Source organism: Sciurus vulgaris, assembly GCF_902686455.1.
Source record: "Sciurus vulgaris genome assembly, chromosome: 4".
NCBI classification, from domain to species: Eukaryota; Metazoa; Chordata; class Mammalia; order Rodentia; family Sciuridae; genus Sciurus; species Sciurus vulgaris.
Window position 1 is genome coordinate 141646486 of NC_136464.1, and position 9154 is coordinate 141655639.

General features: G+C 37.0%; 1 pseudogene across 1 annotated transcript; it reads right to left on the bottom strand.

The window, feature by feature from the left end:
* Nucleotides 1-5659: 5659 nt before the first annotated feature.
* LOC306658989 (large ribosomal subunit protein uL22-like) lies at nucleotides 5660-8216 on the bottom strand (annotated as a pseudogene). Its single transcript has one exon. The product of its transcript is annotated as a large ribosomal subunit protein uL22-like (transcript).
* Nucleotides 8217-9154: the final 938 nt, after the last annotated feature.

The following is a 9154-nucleotide window of genomic DNA, read 5'->3' on the forward strand; positions in this document are numbered from 1 at the left end:
TTGATGGAAGGAGAAAGGGAGGAAGAATGGGAAAAGGGAGGCAAATAAGGAGAGAAGAAGGCTAGCTCTCTAAAATGAGTCAATCAATAATTCCTTAACATGATTTCCCAGATGTGAGGAAAGCAGACATTGCTACTTCTCAACTGCTGGAATAAGTACATAACAACACCTGACATAATTCCACAAATGTTGAATCTGAATCTAATCATGCTTTACAGATAACTATCAGTTTGTAAAAAAATACGGGAGAGAGAGGATTAAGTTTAAGTATATCAGAAATTTAGAGTGTGGGTTAACAGATTCACTTTTTACAGATGGTCAAAGGCAAGAAATTATAAAACGAATGACAGAGATTAAAAGACTTATGAAGCACGACAATCACATACAATGAGTGAATCTGAACTCTTAACGATTTATTTGTTAAGACAATTGAGAAAATTTGAGTAGACGTTAGCTATTTAAATGATACCAAGGAATTATTGTCAATCTTGTTAGATGCTAGTGGCATGGCAGTTATATAAAAAATAATCCATGTTGGCACATATGGAACTATTTAGGGATAAACTGAGGTTATAACTAAGAGTTGCTACTACATGTTTCAATATTAATAATAAGAAAGAGAGGTGCTAAGCAACTCAGCAATATGCTAAGCAACTCGTGAGACCCTCTCTCTGAATAAAAATACTATACAGGATGTGGCTCAGTGGTTGAGTGCCCCTGAGTTCAATCCTGGTACCCCCCAACCCCAAATAATAATAATAATAATAATAACAACAACAATAACAACAAGAAGAAAGAAAAAAGGGACAGATGATGCAAATCTGACAAAATCTTGATAATTGTGGAATCCAAGTGATGGATATCTGGGGGTCCATTGTACTATTTTCTCAACATTTCTGTGCTTTTGTAGTTGTGATTTTATTTTAAAAATTAAACTTATAGTCCTAGTAGTAATAGTGAAAGAAACATCTCTCTCTTTAATAACAAAAAAAAGGAAGAAGCATAAGTACATGTCAGTTTTCTTTCTTTAAGCAAAAACTGCACATTGTCAATACTCTATTCTCCTATGTGCATGGTGGAGGCGGGCAAAACCATCTGACTGTTGGACACCTATTTAAACAAAGAGTATGAGAGTCATATGCCATTTAGATGAACACAAAGAACAAATAGTTTATATAGGAGAGTTTCAAAATTCACAAAGTAAAGACAATAGTAGTTATACTTTCCTGCTAGAAATACTAAATGATGACTAAAGAAGAAGCTTACTCTCATACTTTCTATTGTAATAAATGGAATCTCTTTAGCATAATAATTCCTTTAATGAAGTTTCCATCCTCTGGCATAATAATAGAGAAGTACATGACTTAGTGGCAGTTTATGATTAAAAAAAAAAAAAAAAAAAACCACCAGAACTTTGCTCTGGGAGCTAACAGAACTGCCAAAAAAGCTCATGGAAGCTTAGTTTGTTAAACAAGTATATTTCTAAAATAAGTAAAGTGCTTTTTCCAGTCTACTCTGAAGTTATTGCACCATAGTTGGAAGTATCCTAGTCCATTTGGGGAAGTAACTCTTAAATAAGTTTAGAGGAAAGCAATTCGAATGGTGAGGGAACCCAGAATCAGATGTGGTCAATGGAGGAATGGGGTTAGAGATGATTACCTGGAGAAAAGGAGTTTCAGTGGCAATAGGAGAGCATCCAGCACATATGTGAAGTAGAAAATGCTAAAGGGTTAGAAAAATAACCAAAACTCGTGGAAATTATCACAATGCTGATTTTGGCTTAGTAAAAATATCGGGGAAGGAAATCACCAATGAGGCTTAAGAATCCTAGCACATTTTTACTGGGTATACCAAGAATGCAAAACCCTGACTGTTCTTCATCCAGTCTATTTTTTAGCAATCAACCTTGAGGTATATTAGGTCTTACATTGGAAAAGTGAGCTAGCTCGCTTCCCATTTGTTATAAAAGTGGTGGATTCTCCAGACTCAGTATTCTCGACCTAGGAAACAAATCAATTATGTACACAGGATATAGCTGGGCTCCTCCACAGTGCTGCTATAGGACTTGGAGGATTAGGGGAACCAACTCAAACATGGTGTTTGTGCTGTTCTCTACTGGTGAATAATGAAGTCTAACAGATATCTCATGTCTTTGGCCAATATCCATGAAGCTGTGATAGGTTAATTTATTAACTTGTAAGTAGGGTAAAGTCAATAAATATCAGGCCCAACAATGGATAAATATACCAGTTAGTGAGTTCCCTATCTAGAAGTTGATGGGTAAATATTTTTGTGAGGATACTGAATGACAGCAAAAAATAAAGTCTCAGACAAGATGATTTCTTTCAACCTTCAATGTAATTCCAACCTCATATATTCTGTCATTCTTTTTTATATAACATGAATAGGTTGGGACTTATCTACAGAATACCAGAGGACTCTTGTGGAGTTATCTCCAAAAGAAAAATATTTCTGTGCCTCTCAAAGTTGAACCATCAGGAAATCCCTAGGTAAACATGGCCTCACTACTTATTTAAATGATCCAGCTTCTATCCATTGTCTTTATATGTCCCCACTGTAAATCTTTATTTTGCTTTTAGGTGAAGGGAAATTTATATGATTATACCAAGAATGTAATTCATCTCAGACTTCATGTCAGAGCTCTCGGTACCTGCGGAATTATGACTTGGAAATTCATGGGCATAATTTTCATTGGCATCAACGAGATTTTAGTATTTAGTGTTGTAGTAAACACATATCCCATAATATTTATCTTTCATTGCCAAAGCCTCTCATAATGTTTATCAGAATACTTTGAAAACTTATAGTAATCTAGCCTAGCATTCTGCGTGGCATAATCAGTTTTGGATCACGTGGTGTGATCACCCATTCACTGAATACAAGGCTTCAACCTTACATCAGGGTGGTAACCCCCTACTGTCTTCCTTTGTCTTTTCCATTGCAAATGCTTTTTGCATCATGCATGTTCATCCACTGGGTGGCAATATATGCTCAAGAACGTTACTGTTTCTGGTCTCAATCTAACTGAATTTAAGACGTCAAACTTTTTGAATTGGAAAACAGCCATTGAATCAAATCTTAAGAAAAGGTATTGTCTTGAATGTAAGCTCCTACCTAGAGGAGACTACTGGAATTTTAATAGTGTTAACACTGCTTGCCGTTTACTCTCAACACATTTTCCCTTCTGTTAACAGGTTCACACACCAAACTTGTGCAAAATAGATTTCCCCTCATGCTCTTCAGCTTTGTCACCATTTTATAGTTTTTCACATCTGAAACACACACATGCCCTTTCCAATTCCTCAAGCCCTCTTTTCATCTTCAGTGGTCTCAGTACCCTAATTCTTATTTCTGTGGCTCTTGCCTGTCAAAGGACTTTCCCTCATTTCAGTTTTGTTTCTTAACTATCATACCACCTGCACAGTGAAATCAAGAGATAGACAAGAGAGTTCCCCTATAATACCGTGTGCATCCTGTCTGATTCTGCACTGTATCCAAGATAAGTAGAGCAGATTCTGGGTTTTGTAACCTGTAGTCTTGGAAAGTCACATGGTTCCCTTTCACTTAAATCAATTCTGTTCATAATGCAGAATGAGGTTAGGCCATGACTTGCTCTATGTAAGATTTATCTTCAATTAAGAAAGGCAAAAATATCCAAGAGATTGCATATCAAGTGTGATTGAAACCATGAAAACTCCACAAAAATATGGACATATTTTAAAAAATGAAATTAAAATCCTAATAATAGTTGTTCTAGATGGAATTGTGAAAGCTTTTGTTTCCCCTTTCTGCTATCTTGTAGTTTTCCCTATATTTTCTTTAATGAAAAATATATACAATTACTCTTAAACCATCTTTAATCTTTCTCTTCCCTAGATCAAAAAAGTCTGTTTCTTCTGTATATTCTGCTAATATTCCAGTAGCTCCTTAGCTATATTTTGACATTTCCTTAAATATCCACGTAGTACTGGTTACTGCTCAATGTAATAGGCTTGACTGTTTTTTTTTTTTTTTCAAAAAATAAATTCCTTATTATTGAATAGCTTTATATTTACAGAGAATTGCAAAGACAGTACAATTTCCATAGATCCCAAACCCAGTCTCCCCTATTACTAGCCTCTAACATTAGTTTGACTCCTTTGTCACAATTAATGAACCAGTATCGATACCTTATTGTTAACTAAAGTATATTCTTCATTCAGGCTTCCTTTGTTTCCACCTAATGGTCGTCTCCCCCGGCCCCCAATGTCCAGTCCTTTTTTCTTTTCCAGAATGCCATCCAGGATGCTGCACTGAATTCAGTCAGCATGTCTCCTTAGGCTTTCTTGGTTGGGGCAGTTTCTCAGACTTTGTCAAGATCTTGGCAGCTTTGAGGAGTCCTGGTCAGGTAATTTGTTGAATGTTCCTCATTTAGGATTAATCTAATATTTTCCTCATAATTAGCCTGGAATCATAGATTTTGGAGAGAAGATCACAAAAGTAAAGTGTCATTCTCATAACGTTTTATCAAGAGTATGTCCTGCTAATAGGACCCAGCTTTGCTGGTCACCTGCCTGAGATAGTGTTCCTCAGGTTCCTCCATTGGAAAGTTACTCTTTTATTCCCCTTTCATTCCTTACTTTTTTGAAAGTATGTACATAGCTCACACCTGCTAAGTGGAGAGTTATGTTTCACCTCAGTGAGGGGTGTGATATCTACAAAAATTATTTGAAATTCTTCTGTATGGGAGAGTTTATTTAATCATTTATATTAGTATGGACTTATGGATATGTATTTTTTACTTTGAATTATAATCCAATTTTACTTTATTTTTATTGCTCAGATTGTCCATTTGAAGCTTTTCCAGTTGGGTTCCTATTTATCTTTGGCATACCCTTTGTTTTAAGCTTCTTCCTTCCTTTCTTCCTTCCTCCCTGTCCCCCACCAGCCCCCTCTACCTTCTCTCTTGGGGATTGATCCCAGGGGGACAGACATACTAGGCAAGCACTTTGTCAGCAATCTACTCCCCAGTCCTTTTTATTTTGAAACAGCGACTTGCTAAATTGCCCAGTCTGGCCTTGGATTTGCAGTCCTTTGTCTCAGACCCCTGAGTAGCCAGGATTACAGGCATGCTCATCAAGCCCAGCATTCCATTACTTTCTGGCACTGCAAATCTTCCTTCTGGGACTACCAGAATATAAATCATCTTATCTAGTCCTACCCAAGTCCTAGAATCAGCTGATTACTTAATTTATTATTATTATTATTGGTGCTGAAGATTGAATTCAGTGTCTTGCCCAGCGTAGGCAAGTTCTCTACTTGCTGAGAGGATGATGATCATAATAAAGATCAAATTTTAAAAAGAACTGTTGGCCAGGCATAGTGGTGCATGCCTGTAATACCAACTACTAGGGAGGTCAAGACAGGAGAATAGCAAGTTTAAGATCAGATTTAGCAATTTAGCAAGATCCTGTCTCAAAAATAAATAAATGCAAAAGGGCTATGGATGTAGCTCCTTGGTAAAGTACCCCTGGGTTCAATGCTCAACGGAGTATTGAACAATAAAAGGGGGAAAAGGTACTGTGTGTCTATTGTAAGAACTTGTATTAGGAATACCATTTTAAAAAACCAATTTGTCTGCATTTGTTTTATGCTGAATTTATTCCTGAGTCATAGTTTTTCTTTCTTCAGTTTCTTCTTGGATAATCTGTTTATTCTGTTCAACCTACTCTTCTAGTTTAGGAACAATTTGCTTCTTTTCAGTAAGGAGCATCTCAGTGTGATAGGGGAGCTCATGTATGGATTAATCCAACCAGGAGCTCTGTAAATAGGCTGATGCTAGATCTTGGGTGCTTTGTTCACCTGGATATGTTTAGTGAACAGAGGCTCACATTTAAACCATTGAGTTCAATATTACTCTCTGCATTTTTAAGCATATTTAGGAAAAGTTGAGCACTCTTTGGGCCACCAACCCCACTGTTGGGTCAACTCCATTATTGTAATGATGGAATGGCACACGTTGCTTTTTTAAAGTGATATCTCTCCAATAATTGTGGTTTTTTTGCAAATGCATATCTTTGATGGCCTGGGCAGTTTCATATGTGTTTTAAATATGAACATTAAGAGTTGAACCTCTTGATTTGCATGATTTTGTGGGGTTCTCTGGGTCAAGTGAATGGCAAGCCATTTCATAAGAGCACTTCAGGCCTCTTACAGGAAGAGCCGGAATACAATTTTCAAAGAAGTCTCTTTTCAGATACATCTTGTATTTTAACCGAAAAAAATTACACAAATGTATATCACAGTCCCACTTATTAAGCCTACTATTAGCCTAAAAAATCTTGTAGTATTTGTTCACCCTTCAATTCAACTCTATGAGTGAAGCCTGCTTTTGAAGGAGGGGTCAACTGTTGTAGGAGAGGACTCTGGGGTTGGGTCAAGCCAGAAGGAAATAGCATCTAGAAAGCCTTTTTTTTTTTTTCTTAGAATCTTCTTGCTGAGGATGAAAGATGATGACATAATCAGCAGGGAACTAGACTGAAACCTGAAAGATTTATTTCTCCAGCTGTGAGTTCAAATTCAGTTGCCACAAGCTTACTTGTCATCTCTGTCAGATCTTCTTATGCTGTGACTCTCTAAGAAGCTTTGAATTCAGCTAATAATTTTCAAGGAAAACCATGGTTTGTGTGTATTTATCAAACACTAGCATAACTATCATTTTTTTCAAATTAAAGTCCCAATATAAAGTCAAGAACATTAGAGGTGGACATGACCTTAGGGATAATTTACATAATGATTCTATATATACCAGGATGAGATCCAGAGAGGTCTGATGAATTCCTTTGGGTCACTCCAGAGTCAGTAGTGTGGAATTGAATACCAACTCTCTTGACCTTCAAATCAGAGCTTTTCTTCAACAGAGTTGTGCTTTGTTCAACATTTATTTGTACATCTGACACATTCATTTATTCCACAGTTTATTTCTGAATAGCTGTTTCATGCCTAACACTATGCTAGGATTTACAAGTACAAATTTTGAGTTTCCAACACTTTTAGTAATTAAATAGAATTATGGGTAAACTACCACCAGGTGGCATAAGCCTTCAGGTTGGTAATGACATTCATAGGTAGTTTGTAGGTGACCTCTCAATTTTTCCTTGTAGATGTCATTTCACGTTCAGATAATAAGAACAAGTCTGAATGTGCAATTGAGGCTTATCATTTTCTATCACTATTCTTCCAGCTTCTCAGGCAAAATTCTTTGAGTTATTTTTTATTTCTTCTTTTATTTAATGAGTCATTACTAGTACAGACTGGTTCCTTTTCTCATCTTTAGCCCTTTTGTACAAGCCCTCCAATTTAGCTATATCAGGAAGAAAAAAGGAAAAAAAAGACACTTTGTGCCATTCTCAGCATATTTCATACTTACTGCTTCTGAACTTTTGCTCTTGCTGTTCTCTTTCCCTGAAATCCCTTCTCTTTGAAACTCTTCTATCATCACCTCACCAATGTTCAGAGAGCACTTGAGTAGTTTAGGGATGGGCGATAGTAATACATGAATGCTCAATTATATTTTCTACCCTCACATAGAATCTATTTCCTTCCCTGCCCTCCCTGCTTGAGAAAGTACAGCAGGTCAAATGGTATGTTTCATTTTACAGGCATTTACCAGACATAGTAGTGGTCAATTCTGCAGAGGTGGTCAAGAAAAAAATTGGTCCTTGTTTTGATTCTGAAGATAACTCAGGTAGTTTAAATGGATACAGGCTTAAAAATGGTTCTACAGAGGAAGGTGAAATGATTTGGTACTTTAAATCCCGACGGTGTTAGCACAGGTAGAAGGTATCATGTACATAGGCAAGTGGGAAAAGGCAATGTTGAAAAAGAAAGGCAGGGCTGGGTGTGGGGGTGCCCACCTGTAATCCCAGCAATTTGGGAGGCTGAGGCAGGAGGATCACAAGTTCAAGGCCAGCTTCAGAAACTTAGGGAGACACTAACCCACTTAGCAAGACCCTATCTCAAAAAAATTAAAAAAAAAAATTAAAAGGGCTAGGGATATGGCTCAGTGGTTAAGCAACCCTTGGTTCAATTTTCAGTACCAAAAAAGAAAGAAAGAATTACAGAGACACAGAGACCAGATTATGAGGACTCTTGGAAGACTTGCAAAAAAGTTAGGACGTTATCCTGTAGGCATTAGAAGTCATTACAAGAATTAAAAAGGGGAGAGTGAAACAGGGAGTATTGCAATACCAGATCTTCAACTCTACTACAAAGCAATAGTAACAAAAACGGCATGGTATTGGTACCAAAATAGAAAGGTAGATCAATGGTACAGAATAGAGGACACGGACACAAACCCAAATAAATACAATTTTCTCATACTAGACAAAGGGGCCAAAAATATGCAATGGAGAAAAGATAGCCTCTTCAACAAATGGTGCTGGGAGAATTGGAAATCCATATGCAACAGAATGAAACTAAACCCATATCTCTCACCATGCACGAAACTAAACTCAAAATGGATTAAGGACCTTGGAATCAGACCAGAGACCCTGCAGATTATAGAAGAAAAAGTAGGTCCAAATCTTCACCTTGTTGGTCTAGGATCAGACTTCCTTGACAGGACTCCCATAGCACAAGAAATAAAAGCTAGAATCAACCACTGGGATAGATTCAAACTAAAAAGCTTTCTCTCAGCAAAGGAAACTATCAGCAATTCGAAGAAAAAGCCTACAGAATGGGAGAATATCTTTGCCAATCATACTTCGGATAGAGCACTAATCTCCAGAATCTATAAAGAACTCAAAAAACTCTACTCCAAGAATTCAAATAATCCAGTCGACAAATGGGCTAAGGAAATGAATAGACACTTCACAGAAGAAGATCTACAAGCAATCAACAAACATATGGAAAAATGTTCAACATCTCTAGTAATAAGAGAAATGCAAATCAAAACCACCCTAAGATTCCATCTCACCCCAATTAGAATGGCGATTATCAAGAATACGAGCAACAACAGGTGTTGGCGAGGATGTGGGGAGAAAGGTACACTCATACATTGCTGGAGGAGCTGCAAATTAGTGCAACCACTCTGGAAAGCAGTGTGGAGATTCCTTAGAAAACTTGGAATGGACCCTCCATTTGACCCAGCTAT